This window comes from Scyliorhinus canicula, chromosome 15 (assembly GCF_902713615.1).
Source record: "Scyliorhinus canicula chromosome 15, sScyCan1.1, whole genome shotgun sequence".
Taxonomy (NCBI): domain Eukaryota; kingdom Metazoa; phylum Chordata; class Chondrichthyes; order Carcharhiniformes; family Scyliorhinidae; genus Scyliorhinus; species Scyliorhinus canicula.
The window spans coordinates 29222556-29238288 of NC_052160.1; the positions used below are offsets into that span (position 1 = coordinate 29222556).

The 15733-nt window shown below is 51.4% G+C and overlaps 1 protein-coding gene across 3 annotated transcripts in view; it reads left to right on the top strand.

Moving 5' to 3' along the window:
- The window catches only part of nlrc3 (NLR family, CARD domain containing 3), a 109690-nt gene that overhangs the window by 13132 nt on the left and 80825 nt on the right, over positions 1–15733 (top strand). For 2 of the 3 annotated variants that reach the window (XM_038820768.1, XM_038820770.1), the window contains exon 1: positions 14004–14330. The exons of the other annotated variant lie outside the window; for it this stretch is intronic. The gene's annotated coding sequence lies outside the window, so the exon portion shown is untranslated. Of the gene's footprint in view, positions 1–14003; positions 14331–15733 lie in introns of those variants that run through there. 3 annotated transcript variants of the gene reach the window in all.

Genomic DNA, 15733 nt, shown 5'->3' on the forward strand with positions numbered 1-15733 from the left:
TATGCACAGCCATATAAATACTGTGGCTGCAATAGCTGATCAGAAGCTGAGAATTCTGTGGTCAATACCTCATTTCCTGACTCCCCAAAGCCTGTCCATCTTCTATAAAGCACAAGTCAGGAGTGATACTCTCCTCTTGCCTGATTGAGAGCAGCTCCAATAATATTCAATAATCTCAACACCATCCCGGACAAAGCAGCCGCTTGGTTGGCATTCAATGCACCACCTTTAACATTCACTCCCTCCACCACCAATGCACAGAGGCAGCAATGTGTACCATCCAGAAGATGCACTGCAGCAACTTGCTAAGGCTCCTTAAACAGTACCTGCCAAACCTGGGATCTCTGCCGCCTAGAAGTACAAGGGCAGCAGATACTTGGGAACACCACCACCTGCAAGTTCTCCTCCAAACCACACGCCACCCTGACTTTGAACTATAATTGCTGTTTTCATCACTAGGTTAAAATCCTGGATCCCGTTTCCTAGCAGCACTGTGTGTATACTTGTATGGACTGTAGCGGTTCAAGAAGGCAACTCGTTGCCATATTCTCAAGGACAATTAAGGATGGGCAATAAATGATGGCCTAGCCAGCGACACCCACATCGCATGAAAGAATAAAAATAACCTCCATGCAATCTGTTTGGGGTGGTGTAAGAGAGGGGATATTTTAAATATTTTGGTGCTCTTCGTGATCCTATCAGTTTTTTTTTCATGTTTAGAAATGGTGTGCATTATACTTTACATTCAACCCGAGCTCCCTGTGTTCCAATTGTTTGCGTTGCAGGAAAGGGATGTTTTGATGCTGCTGTGATCATCTCCAGTCATGAGCTGTGAGCCAGTGTTCCCTGCACATTTCTTGGAGGCTGCTATCAGCAGCTTAAACCCATCTACTAGTCAGAGAATCTAACGCAGATAGAGTCAGGGCCTCTACCACAAAACCCAGATGTGCACCAATCAGCTCTCTGCTTCTTAGAATTTGTAGGTCTTTCCGGTAATTTACTGTGGAAAAAATGACTTTACTTGAAGCTGCACGCAAAGGAGTTCCAGAACTGTAAATTTTAGAATTTTATGCTGTCACCATTCAATATTACATGACCTCTTTCAAGGTGAAGCCCGAGTCAAACCTAGTGGGAAACTAGAGAATTGGGAAATCTTTAAAAGTTAACAGAAAGCCACGAAAAAAGTTATAAAGAAAAGTAAGATAAATTATGAGACTAAACTAGCTCAGAATATAAAAATAGATTGTAAAAGTTTCTATAAATATATAAAACAAAAAAGAATGGATAAGGTCAACGTTGGTCCTTTAGAGGATGAGAAGGGGGGTTTAATAATGGGAAATGAGGAAATGACCAAGGCATTGAACAGATATTTTCATATAATAGAATCACTACAGTGCAGAAGGATGCCATTCAGCCCATCAAACCCTTCCTTAGGGTCAGGCCCTCACCCTATCCCCTTAACCCAATAACCCCACCTAACCTAACCTTTTGGACATGAAGGGGCAATTGATCATGGCCAATTTACCTAACCTGCCCATCTTTGATCGTTGGACTGTGGGAGGAAACCGGAGCACCCGGAGGAAACCCACGCAGACAGGGAGAGAAAGTGCAAACTCCACACAGTCACCCGAGACCAGAATTGAACCCCAGTACCTGGAGCAATGAGACAGCAGTGCTAACCACTGTGCCACCGTGCTGCCGTTAGCAGTGCTAACCACTGTGCCACCTTGTCGATCTTCACAGCGAAAGTCACAAATAACATGCCAATAATTGATGGCAACGAGGCTATGGCAGGTGAGGACCTAGAAACGATCATTATCACTAATGGGGTAGTGTTGAGCAAGCTAATGAGGCTAAAGATAGACAAGTCTCCTGGCCCTGATGCATCCCAGGGTACTAAAAGAGATGGTGGGAGAAATAACAAATGCGCTTGTGGTAATTTACCAAAATTCACTGGAATCTGAGACGGTTCCAGCAGATACAGCAAAAGTGACACTATTTTAAAAAGGAGATAGACAAAAGGCAGGTAAACTATAGGCCAGTTAGATTCACTTCTGTAGTGGGGGAAATGCTTGAATTTATCATCAAGGAAGAAATAGTGAGACATCCGGATGGAAATTGCCCCATTGGGCAGACGCAGCATGGGTTCAGGAAAGGCAGGTCAAGTTTGACTAATTTACTGGAATTCTTTGAAGACATTACGAGTGCGGTGGACAACGGGGAACTGGTGGATGTAGTGTATCTGGATTTCTAGGAGGCATTCGACAAGGTGCCACACAAAAGATTGCTGCATAAGAAAAAGATGCATGGCGTTATGGGTAATGTATTAGCATGGGTAGAGGATTGGTTAATGAAAAGAAAGCAAAGAGTGGGAATAAATGGGTGTTTTTCTGGTTGGCGATAAATGGCTAGTGGTGTGCTTCAGGGATCAGTGTTGGGACCGCAATTGTTTACAATTTACATAGATGATCTGGGGCGGGATTCTCCGACCCCCCCGCCGGGTCGTAGAATCGCCAGGGGGCCGGCGTGAATCCCGCCCCCGCCGTCTCTTGAAGTCTCCGGCACCAGAGATTCGGCGGGGGTGGGAATCGCGCCGCGCCTGTCGCCGGGCCCCCCCCCCCCCCCCCCCCCCCCCCGGGCGATTCTCCGACCCGCAATGGGCCGAAGTCCCGCTGCTGTCATGCTGGTCCAGCCGGCGGGAATCAAACCACCTACCTTACCGGCGGGACCAGGCGGCGCAGGTCCTGGTCGTTGGGGGGGGGGGGGGGGGGGGGGGGAGCGGGGTTATCTGGCCCCGGTGGGTGCCCCCATGGTGGCCTGGCCCGTGATCGGGGCCCATCGGTCGGCGGGCGGGCCTGTGCCGTGAGGGCACTATTTTCCTTCCGCGTTCGCCATAGCCTTCATGATGGCGGATGCAGAAGTGACCCCCTCCCCTGCGCATGCGCGGGGATGACGTCAGCAGCCGCTGACGCTCTGGCGCATGTGCGGACTTCCACCGGCCGGTGAAGTCCCTTCGGCCCTGGCTGGCGTGGCACCAAAGGCCTTCCACGCCAGCTGGCGGGACGGGAACCACTCCAGTGCGGGCCTAGCCCTTCAAGGTTAGGGTTTGGCCCCTAAAGGTGCGGAGAAATCCGCACCTTTGGGGTGGCCCGACGCCGGAGTGGTTCACGCCACTCCATCCCGCCGGGACCCCCTGCCCCGCCAGGTCGAGGAGAATCCCGGCTCTGGAGTTGGAGACCAAGTGTAATGTGTCAAAGTTTGCAAATGACACTAAGATGAGTGATAGACCAAAGTGTGTAGAGGACAGAAAGTCTGCCGAGGGATATAGATAGCTTATGTGAGCGGGCAAGGGTCTGGCAGATGGAGTACAATGTCGATAACTGTGAGGTCATCCATTTTGGTAGGAATAACAGTAAAATGGAGGGCCTTGGGTGTCCTTGTGCATGAATCACAAAAAGTTGGTTTTCAGGTGCAGCAGGTAATTGAGAAGGCAAATGGAATTTTGTCCTTCATTGCTGGAGGGATGGAGCTAAAAACAGGTGGGTTATGTTGCAGCTGTATAGTGTGATGGTGAGGCCACACCTGGGGTATTGTGTACAGTTTTGGTCTCCTTACTTGAGAAAGGATGTACTGGCACTGGAGGGAGTTGATTCCGGAGTTGAGAGGAGTTGAGGAGAGACTGAATAGACTGGGACTATACTCATTGGAATTTAGAAGAATGAGGGGGGAATCTTATAGAAACATATAAAATTATGAAGAGAATAGATAAGATAGAAACAAGGAGGTTGTTTCCACTAGCGGGTGAAACTAGAACTCGGGGGCATAGCCTCAAAATAAGGGGGAGCAGACAGAGTTGAGGAGGAACCTCTTTACCCAAAGGGTTGTGAATCTATGGAATTTCCTGCCCAGTGAAGCAGTTGAGGCTACCTCGCTAAATGTTATAAGGAAAAGATAGATAGATTTTTGAACAGTAACGGATTTAAGGATTATGGTGAGCGGGCGGGTAAGTAGAGCTGAGTCCACAAAAAGATCAGCCATGATGTTATTGAACGGTGGAGCAGGCTTGAGGGGCCAGATGGCATACTCCTACTCTTAGTTCTTATGTTCTTATATTTTGAGGTTTCACTTTTTAAGGCTGTCTTGTTATCTGGTTGGTTATTATACTTCTTGTTGCCCTACCTGAAAGATTTATTTTCTGTTTTTTTCTGAAACTGGTGACTGTGGTGATATAACCACTGTAGTTATGTGTACTTGCAGTAGGGGGGTGTATGCCTGTATCTGTGATACAGGTTCCTCCGGTAAGCCCCTGCCGGCTAGCTCCGCTCACAGGGAGCTTGTGTATAAATATGCGTGTGAGTCACTCAGACCTTAGTCTACAGTTGCAGATGGAGGAATAGCATCGCACAGCAATAAAGCCTCTATTGTACTAGTCTCTCGTCTTTGAGTATAATTGCTAGCGCTACAATTTATTGCTGTGTGATTTTCCTGTGGGTTAAATGGCGGCGCCCATGGAACGCATATGGACATCAGAATCAAGCCTGACCGTCTGCAGCTGGATCCGCAGTCGCCTCACGCCAGAAAAGACTTTGTTCACTGGCTTGCAGTCTTTGAGGCCTACATCTCTTCAGCGGACCCTCCCCCGACGGAGGCTCAGAAAAAGCAACTCCTGTACTCCAGACTTAGCTCCAGTGTCTTTCCGCTAATTTGAGATGCGACTGACTACACCACAGCTACGGAACTGCTCAAGGAGAACTATGCACAGTCGGCGAACACCCTGTTTGCGAGGCATCAACTCTCTACTCGCGTCCAGCAGCCGGGTGAGTCGATTGAGGACTTCTGGAGGGCTCTTATACCTCTGGTACGAGACTGCGACTGCCGGGCCCTCACAGCCACGGAACACTCTGACTTACTCATGCGCGATGCCTTTGTTACAGGCATTGCATCGGATCCCATCCGGCATCGACTGCTGGAAGGGGCCGCCCCGACCTCGCGGCCGCAAAGGCTCTGGCGCTTTCCATGACGGCCGCCTCCCGTAGTGCGCGATCTTACTCCGCTAGCCACTCGGCCCACCCGTCCTACCCCTTGTGGACCCCGCAAACGGCCCCCCAGGCCCACCCGTCCTACCCCTTGTGGACCCCGCAAACGGCCCCCCAGGCCCACCCGTCCTACCACTCGTGGACCCCGCAAACGGCCCCCCCAGCAGCCGCCCCCGCGCACTATGCCTGCGCTGCCCGCCGCACTGCGCTCCCTGGGGGTCCCCACTATTACTTCTGCGGTCAGCAGAAGCACCAGCGCCAGCGCTGCCCGGCCCGCACCGCGACCTGCAAAGCTTGTGGCAAGAAAGGCCACTTTGTAGCGGTGTGTCAGTCCCGGACGGTTGCCGCTATCGCGCCCCCGGTCCCCTCGCCTCAGCCGCTCGCTCAATGGGGCCCGCCGTCCGCTTCCCCCGACCCCACGTGGGCTCCATGGGCGCTGCCATCTTCATCCACCACCACCATATGCGTTCCATGGGCGCCGCCATTTAACCCACAGGTACTCCAGATGCCGCCATTTTGTCCTCTCCCCGGGACAGGGCCACGGGACACGGGTCGCTACCGCTCCTCGTCGGACTCATCTGACTCGACCGCTAATCGCCCGCTACTCGCCTCCATTACGCTCGACCAGTCCCGTCCTCGCAACCTGGCACCCTCTTCCACATCGGTGCTGGTCAACGGCCACGTGACCTCCTGCCTCATCGACTCCGGGAGCACCGAGAGCTTCGTCCACCCGGACACGGTGAGGCGCTATTCCCTTGCGGTCCATCCCGCCAACCGGCAGATCTCTCTTGTCTCCGGATCCCACTCTGTCCCAATCCGGGGTTTCTGCCTGGTTAAACTTACTGTACAGGGCGTGGAATTCGACCGTTTCCGTCTGTACATTCTCCCCAACCTCTGCGCGTCACTCTTACTAGGAATGGATTTCCAGTGCAATCTCCAGAGCCTCACCGTCAAATTCGCCGGACCCCTACCTTCCCTCACCGTTTGCGGCCTCGTCGACCCTCAAGGTCGAGTTTCCCTCACTCTTTGCCAATCTGACCGCAGATTGCAAGCCCGTCGCCACCAGGACCAGACGGTACAGCACCCAGGACAAGGCCTTCATCAGGTCCAAAGTCCAGTGGCAGCTTCGGGAGGGTATCATCGAGGCCAGCAACAGCCCTTGGAGAGCCCAGGTGGTAGTGGTTAAGACCGGGGAGAAGCACAGGATGGTCGTGGACTACAGCCAGACCATCAACCGGTACACGCAGCTCGACGCGTACCCCCTCCCCCGCATTTCTGATATGGTCAATCAGATTGCACAGTACCGGGTCTTCTCTACTATTGACCTGAAATCCGCCTACCACCAGCTCCCCATCCGTAAATCGGACCGTCCCTACACTGCCTTCGAGGCAGACGGTCATCTGTACCAATTTCTTAGGGTTCCCTTTGGCGTCACGAATGGAGTCTCGGTATTTCAACGAGAAATGGACCGAATGGTTGATCGGTACGGACTACAGGCCACCTTCCCGTACCTCGACAATGTCACCATCTGCGGCCATGACCAGCAGAACCATGATGCCAACCTTTCTAAATTCCTCCACACCGCGTCTCTCCTTAATCTCACGTACAACAAGGAGAAGTGCGTGTTCCGCACAGACCGCTTAGTCATCCTCGGCTATGTAGTCCAAAATGGACGACTGGGGCCCGACCCCGACCGCATGCACCCCCTCAGCTTCCACTCCCCCATTGCCCCAAGGCCCTCAAACGCTGCCTTGGGTTCTTTTCTTATTAGTGCCCACTTATCCAGTCCACTCACTTTCCCCTCTTGGCCGAGGCACAACAGGCCTTCGCCCACTTTCGATCTGACATAGCCAGGGCGGGGATGCACGCAGTAGACGAGACACTGCCTTTCCAAGTAGAAAGTGACGCTTCAGATGTCACACTTGCCGCCACGCTGAATCAGGCAGGCAGACCCGTGGCATTCTTTTCACGCACCCTCCACTGCCTCCGAAATTCGGCATTCCTCTGTTGAAAAGGAGGCCCAGGCAATCGTTGAAGCGGCCCTGGATTCCATTTTTGCCCCGTTCGGTTTCCCCGACTACATCCACAGTGACAGGGGATCCTCGTTCATGAGCGATGAGCTGCGTCATTTCCTGCTCACCAGAGGTATCGCCTCCAGCAGGACGACCAGCTATAACCCCCGGGGAAACGGGCAGGTAGAGAGGGAGAACGGGACGGTATGGAGGGCTGTCCAGCTGGCCCTACGGTCCAGGAACCTCCCAGCTGCTCGCTGGCAGCAGGTCCTCCCTGACGCGCTCCATTCCATTCGGTCGCTACTGTGCACCACAACTAACAGTACACCCCATGAACGTGTTTTTGCCTTCCCTAGGAAGTCTACATCCGGGGTGTCGCTCCCGACGTGGCCCACGACTCCGGGCCCAGTCCTTCTCCGTAGGCATGTCCGGCACCACAAGGCTGAACCCCTGGTGGACAAAGTACGCCTTCTCCACGCCAACCCTCAGTGTGCCTACGTGGAGTTCCCCGACGGCCGCCAGGACACAGTCTCGCTCCAGGACCTGGCTCCCTCAGGTGCTGATCCCATGCCCACGCCCCTTTTTCCCCCCGCGCCAACCTCCTTTTCCCCGGCGCCCCCCTTATTCGTCCCCACCAGGTCCATCCCTCGACCCCCTGCCCACACTGGAGGACATGGAAGATTTCGACTCGCTCTCGGAGTCATCCCGCCAGCAGCCAGCACCAACACCGCCAACACCAGCACCATCGTTGCCATCACCGCCTGTGCCGACGTCGCCACCACCAGCTACGCCGATCACAGCGGAACGTTCGACCGCCGATTCGGCTCAACCTGTAACCTGCTAACCGGATGGACTCTTGGTTTTCTTTGTTTGGACCCTCTTGTAAATAGCTCATCCCTTGTATTATAGTTACACATCACCCCCGCCGGACTCATTTTTTACAGGGGGTGAATGTGGTGATATAACCACTGTAGTTATGTGTACTTGCAGTAGGGGGATGTATGCCTGTACCTGTAATACAGGTTCCTCCGGTAAGCCCCTGCCGGCTAGCTCCGCCCACGGGGAGCTTGTGTATAAATATGCGTGTGAGTCACTCAGACCTTAGTCTACAGTTGCAGATGGAGGAATAGCATCGCACAGCAATAAAGCCTCTATTGTAGTAGTCTCTCGTCTTTGAGTATAATTGTTAGCGCTACAGTGACTTCCCAGATGTCTTTGCCTGGCACTGAGTACTGACGGACGAATTGACAATTTGGGCATCACAGAGAGCTCCCTCCCTTTCCTCTGTTGTTGTGACACTGCCTATGCCAACCACTACTCTAAAAGCCAGAAACACGTCTGGGATTCTCTCTGCTCTCTCTGGTTCAATGCCAGGCCATAATATGAAATGGCATTGATGTTGAAATTCCGATCGTATCGCTGTTGAATCACTTGATTGTAACTAATTTCTTTTTTTTCAATAAATTCAGAGTACACAATTTTCTTTTTCCAATTAAGGGGCAATTTAGCATGGTCAATCCACCTAACCAGCACATCTTTGGGTTGTGGAGTTGAAACCCATGCAGACATGGGGAGAATGTGCAAACTCCACACCAGGGCCGGGTCTCGAACCCGGGTCCTCAGTGCCGTAGTTCCATTGCTAACCACTGTGTCACTGTGCTACCCCTATTGTAACCAATCTCTGATGTCCAGTGAGGAACCTACTTCTGTGACATAGGTTGTACAGTCTCAGGCTTTCATACAAGATGTTCTTGGGTATAGTGCCACTGATTGCTCCTGTAAGTGGACGGTACCTTCCTTACAAGTCAGAGTGGATCTTTATCTACATGGAATATAAATATAGGGAGACCTAAGAATTAACCAGAGAACCCTTACCCGTGCCTCATTAGCTTGTATTAAATGCTCGTTCTAAATCTCCCATTAGATAGGTGGATGAAAGGGCAGCACGGTGGCCTAGTGGTTAGCACAACCGCCTCACGGCGCTGAGGTCCCAGGTTCGATTCCGGCTCTGGGTCACTGTCTGTGTGGAGTTTGCACATTCTCCCCGTGTCTGCGTGGGTTTCGCCCCCACAACCCAAAAATGTGCAGAGTAGGTGGATTGGCCATGCTAAATTGCCCCTTAATTGGAAAAAATAATTGGGTAATCTAAATTTAAAAAAAAGATAGGTGGATGAAGATATTTTCAGTCTGACTCAACCAATCAGAGAGATGTGCAAAGGAGACAGTAGGCTAGTGGTTATTAGACAGCTCGAGTAGCCCAAAGGTCTGGGTTCAAATTGCACATTAATTTGTGGGCGTGCACCAGGAAATGACTATCAAAGTGTCAGACTGTTGTAAAACTCCATATAGTTCTCTAATGTTCTACTCTGGTCTACATGTAACTTCAGTCCCAATTTGCTTCCAGACCTGCTGAGTTTTTCTAGCATTTTCTGTTTTTATTTCAGGTTTCCAGCATCAGCAGTATTTTGCTTTAATTGTATGGGATTCCATGGGTGGGATTCTCCGACCCCCCGCCAGTTCGGAAAATCGGCAGGGCGCGGTGTGAATCCCGCCCCGCCGCTCCGACTCAGGCTGCCGAATTCTCCGGTGCCGGTTTTCGAGCGGGGATCGCTCCGTGACGGCCGGGGGCCATTGGCAGCAACCCCCCCCCCCCGGCAATTCTCCGGGCCCCGATGGGCCAAGCGGCCACCCCTTCCTGGCCAGTCCCGCCGGCGTGAAATGGACATGGTCCATCCCGGTGGGACCTGGCATGTCGGCTGTCTAGCGGGGTCCTCAGGCTGGGGATCCGGCCCGGGGGGGTGGGGGGGGAACGGTGGCCTGGCGCGTGATCAGGGCCCACCGATCTGCGGGCGGGCCTGTGCCGTGGGGGCTGTCTTTCCCTCCGCGCCGGCCGTGGCGGAGCCTTACAGAGGCTGGGGTGGAGAAGAAACCCCCTGTGCATGCGCAGGAAACACGGCAGCGGTCCTGCGCATGCACCAACTCGCGCCGGGCGGCAGTGGCCCTTCGCCGCCGGTTGGTGCAGTGCCAACCCCTCCAGCGCCGGCGTAGCCCCCGGAAGTGCTGAGGATTCCGCAACTTCCGGGCGGTCCGACGCCAGAGTGGTTCACGCTGCTCTTGGTGCCGGTACAGGCCACCCCTCCAATTCCGGGAGAATCCCGGCCTGTGTCTGCCTGAATCCAGCCGCCCATATAAGAAAAGCAAAATACTGCTGATGCAGGAAACCTGAAATAAAAATAGAAAATCTCAGAGAGTCTGGCAGCATCTGTGGACAGAATTAATGGGCGTGATGTAACCAGACCGTTCTTGGCGGGATTAGCAGGGTCGTTCCCGGCTCTATCTAACCGGACTTTGTCTTGTTTTCATGCCCAGGTGAGGAACGCCCCCCGAGGCTGCACTATAGTGTAATTTCCTGCTCTGAGGCGCTTCAATGAGCAGAGCACCTCAGTGCAGGAAGAGATCTGGACTCCATTTTTAAATGGCGCCCCAACCTCTCAGCCCTCCCAGCGCTAGCCCCAGACCCCTTTCAAAGCCCCAACTCACCTGTTGTGGGTCCTCAGGGGCCCCCTGCACCCTACTGCACATGGGCAGGGCACCCCGGGCCTGATCCTCATCACCGGCACAACACCAGCCTGGCACCTTGGCACTTCCAGCCTGGCATCCTGGCAGTGCCCCAACTATCAGGGTCAGGGTGACACCTAGGCACCAGCAGTGCTAGGGTGACACCCTGCCGAGAGGCTGACCACTTGGGGGTCTCCAATCACCTGGGAGACTCCCCCAAGTACCATTCCGCCTGGCCTCCATTGTGGGGACCAGTACTAAACGGGACCGCCTGGCACCTCCTCGGTGAGGCCAATAGATGCCTTGTGGCCGATCGATCTGGTGTCAGCAAGTCTAAGTAGGTTCTTTTTTTGTTATAAATTTAGAGTACCCAATTATTTTTTTCCAATTAAGGGGCAATTTAGCGTGGCCAATCCACCTAACCTGCACATTTTTAGATTGTGGGGGGCGAAACCCACACAGACACGGGGAGAATGTGCAAACTCCACACGGATAGTCACCCAGAGCTGGTATCCGAACCTGGGACCTCAGCACCGTGAGGCAGCAGTGCTAAGCACTGTGCCACCATGCTGGCCTGCTAAGTAGGTTCTTAACCTCACATAGCCATGCTCGACTAGGTCCCGCCTATTGTGTATGGGATCCAGATTGCGACATCTCTCGAAATCTGGTTAGATTTTGCAAGGCGAAGCGGCCATCAGGAATCCCGGAGGAGGCCTCCCCGGAGATCTACCGCCCATGTCCTGCCCCAATTCTGGTGGGATCTGGCCAATAGATCACGCCCAATGTTTCGAGTTCAATATGACTCATCTTCGGAACTGAAGAGAGGCTGGAATGTGTGTTGTTAAAAGGGGGGGAGGGGCAGTTGGAGCAAAACAGAAAGTCAGGATAGGTTAGAGGGCAGTGGAAATTAAATGATAAAGGTGTCATGGAATACAAGATAAAGATAGTGGTAATGATAGTACTAAAATCTAAAGCTTTGGTCCAGAGTAGATGTTAATAGTAGAATAAAGGTCAGCAGTGTCTGAAAGCAAAATAGCAGAATAGAAATATAGAAAATTGGTGCAGAGCAGGCCATTCGGCCCTTTGAGCCTGCACCACTATTCAATATGATCATGGCTGATCATGCATATTCAGTATCCCTTTCCCGCTTTCTCCTGCTTTCTCCCGCTGTTAATAGTAGAGAAAGGGTTGGTGCTGTCTGAAAGCAAGAACAGAGAACAATATACAGATTGGCACTAGGGGCAGATGGGAGGGAAGAAAATAAAAACCATTCAAAATGGTCTGACGCTGTTGAGCTCAATGTTGAGTCCAGGAGTGCCTAATTTGAAGATAAAGTGCTGTTCCTCAATCTGCTTAGAGCTTCACTGGAACATTGGAGCAGGCCAAGTACAGAAATGTGGGCCGGGATTCTCCCCTACCCGGCGGGGCGGGGGGTCCCGGCGTAGCGGAGTGGCGCCAACCACTCCGGCGTCGGGCCTCCCCAAAGGTGCGGAATTCTCCACACCTTTGGGGGCTAGGCCCACGCCGGAGTGGTTGGCGCCACACCGACTGCCGCCAAAACCGGCGCCAACATCCTTTGCCGCCCGGCATCGGGGCTGGCCGAAAGGCCTTCACTGGTTCACGCATGTGCCGGTGCGTCAGTAGCCGCTGACATCACCACCGGCGCATGCGCGGTAGGGGGGCTCTCTTCCGCCTCCACCATGGTGGAGGCCGTGGCGGCGGCGTAAGAAAAAGAGTGCCCCCACGGCACTGGCCCGCCCGCCGATCGGTGGGCCCCGATTGCGGGACAGGCCACCGTGGGGGCACCCCCCGGGGTCCGGTTGCCCCGCGCCCCCCCAGGACCTCGGGGGCCCGCTCGCGCCGCCAATCCTGCCGCCATCAGAGGTGGTTGAAACGACATCGGCGGGATTGGCCTCTCAACGGTGGGACTTCGGCCCATTACGGGCCGGAGAATCGACACGGTGGGCACGCCGATCGGCGCCGCGCGATTCCCACCCCCGCCAATTCCCGGGTGGCGGAGAATTCCGGCCACAGCGGGAGCGGGATTTACGCCGGCCCCGGGCGATTCTCCGACCCTGCGGGGGGTCGGAGAATTTTGCCCATGGTCCTGTGAGCAAGGTGGTGAATTCAAATGGCAAGCAACCAGGCGGATGGATTCCCATCTTCCTGAGGCGTGAAGAGAGTGCAGCAGGAATCCGAGCAGAGTATAAAAGAGTACATTTGGCAGCCTTCTTCGAGGCAATGTCCAAAGTGGTGAGGATGTGGGTGGAGCCATGCCAGAGAGTGGCAGTCTTCAGGGTATCAGAACAGCCAGATCTCTTCATGGGGAGGAGGGCCGACACCTTTGCCTCTGCTTCCCGGAGAATTCTGCTCAGCTGGCGGTCAACAGCACCACCAAAAACTGTTCACTGGCTGTCCGACCTGTCGGAATTTCTCCAAATGGAGAAAATCAAATTTGCCATCCGTGGGTCGGAAGAGGGCTTCCACAGAACGTGGGTGCCTTTCACTCGGCTCTTCCAAGACCTGTTTGTAGGCAACAACTAGGTAGCCAAAGATCAAGAAAGAGTTGCCACGCCACAGAAGGGAAGGAGGGGGGGGGGAAACAAGAAATTTCAACCAAATCCAACAGGAGAGCCAGAGGACACAGGGAGAGGAGGGCAGGAGGAACAGCAATGAGAACCATGGGGGAGAAAAGAGAGGAGAAAACTGGTAGGAAGCGATACACAGGGGACCACAACGTCCACAGCAAACACTGCGAGGAAAGGACAAAAGAACGGAAAGGGGGAAACTGATATTAAAACTGATCTCGATGTAAATAACTCTAATGGTACTCCCTAAGTACCCTCTTGCGTAATTCTCACTGTTCTGTTTGCATTTATATTTGTTATGTACACCAAAAAAAAACTATTAAAAACACCTATAAAAAAAGATTAAATTTGGTTCTTATTTTTGTATAAAGGTAAAAAAGGTTAAATTTCAGATTGTGTTATATTTAAAATATGTAAGATTCATCTTGTAAAATTTTAATTGAATGTATAAAAAAAAATTGGGAGCACGGGCCGAATGATTGTGGTCAATGCTACACTAACATGTATGTGCATTGTGCTGTATTGTAACTCTAACTGTGCTCAGCCCCTGAGCTGACAAATGCATTGTGTTGAAGTGGATGGTATCACTTGCAACCTAACCTATCTTTTGTGTAGTCCTATTTTTTTGTCTGCAATATGATTACTTACCATGTGCTGATTATTCTCGACATCCTGTCGTCTGTCATATACTAACAGGAAGATTTAAAAAAAAATAAACCAACAGGAAGAGATGTCATAAATGGAAGACAAACGGGTTTCTTTCATGAAGAAATTGCAGTAACTGTAAAGATTTGGCAGGTGTAGCAAAGGGTCTATTGGGACCATGTTCCCTAGTGGCTCTTGAGTTCTTCTAAAAAAGTAATTTAGTTGCATAGATTTTAAACAGAGAGAAAAGTGGCAGACAGGCCTGATCAGAAGGGTTCCTTGTGTGGGTCTGTTTGTGGTTTCCTTTTACCTACCAAAAGCCTGTCTGCAGTTTCTCTTTGAACAGTTAATAACATTTGAAAGGAAATAATCTTAACAGCGACAGGTTAGGCTGCTCTCAACAACAGGCCTGTTGGACAAATACCAGAATTTTACCTAATCTTTACCAGCACTTTGGTTTTATTTCTGAAACATCACTCAGGATACATGAGGTAAGTTCGCCTTTAGCCTCAATATCTTTGGAAGTCAAGATCAAGTGTTTCTTTGAAACTATACAGTATTGGTGCTTTCTGACCTCGATGGTTACGGGGAAGGGATTATACTGTGTGTTAAAATGTGCGAAACGTTGCAGTTTTGGAGAGATTCAATGGTTTAAGGAGCAAACTTAGTGGGATGGCCGGTAAAACGGGTCAACTGTAGCTGGTGGAGTGGGTTAGCACATGACACTTCCACCGTTTGAGTCTGGGCTAGGTTTAAAATCAGCCTTTTCTCTCTGCTGGCATTGTCGGTTCTTTGTGAATTGAGCGAGAGTACTAAAACCAGGATTTGGGCTCAGAAACAAAACAATGTCCTGATTTGGTCCTAATGGTAATCTCGCTTAGAGGCCTTGAGTTGGTGTTGGTAGTGATTAAAGGATGATCTAACTGAGATATTGAAGATTTTTCAAGGTGTAGGTAAGCTACTTCCCTTGGCTAGAATCCAGAACAATTTTAAATAAGAGCGAGGCTGTTCAAGGTGATGTCAGGAAGCACTTTACCTTGAGAATTGTCTGGGGAATCTGGAATTCTGCTTAAAAAAATGTCCTAAAATGTTCTCTAATGTCTCAGCAGTAGACTATATGGGAAGTTTCTCAATCCAATCAAACCAAATTTTCAGTAACCAAGTGCCAAGTAGGACTCAATTGAAGTTAGAAATAGAAATACACACAACTGATGTCAGTATAGAGACTGAAATCTCTCAATGGGAGCCAACCATTTAAAACAGAGCAAGGAGGGAAATTATATTGCAGCTATTAAAACTAAAGGATTTGTACACTGTAAAAATTGAGGGGGTTACAAATCTTACAATCAAACCAAATTTTCAGTAACCAATGCCAAGTAGAACTCAATTGAAGTTAGAAATAGAAATACACACAACTGATGTCAGTATAGAGACTGAAATCTCTCAGTGGGAGCCAACCATTTAAAACAGAGCAAGGAGGGAAATTATATTGCAGCTATTAAAACTAAAGGATTTGTACACTGTAGAAATTGAGGGGGTTACAAATCCTACATATTACTGTACATACAGCGCCTTGTAGACAGTGCGATAGAGACACATTCTGGATATCGAGAGCGCTGCTATCAGACAAATGTGATGATTCACACTGGGAGTAAAGTAAAGTCGCCATAGTCCCAGATGACCATAGACTGCTTTCCCCTTTAAGTGGGAAAGCTGACTGGTGGTGATTTAACCTTAGGATCACCACACCTCAGGCGAGGGGCAAGGTTGAGAAGGCATGAATAACCTCAGACGGTACGAGGATTGAACTCGCGCTGTTAGCCTTGCTAGGTATCACGACCCAGCTGTCAAGCCAACTAAGCTAATATAGTATTGGGGTACAGTCTGTGGACAA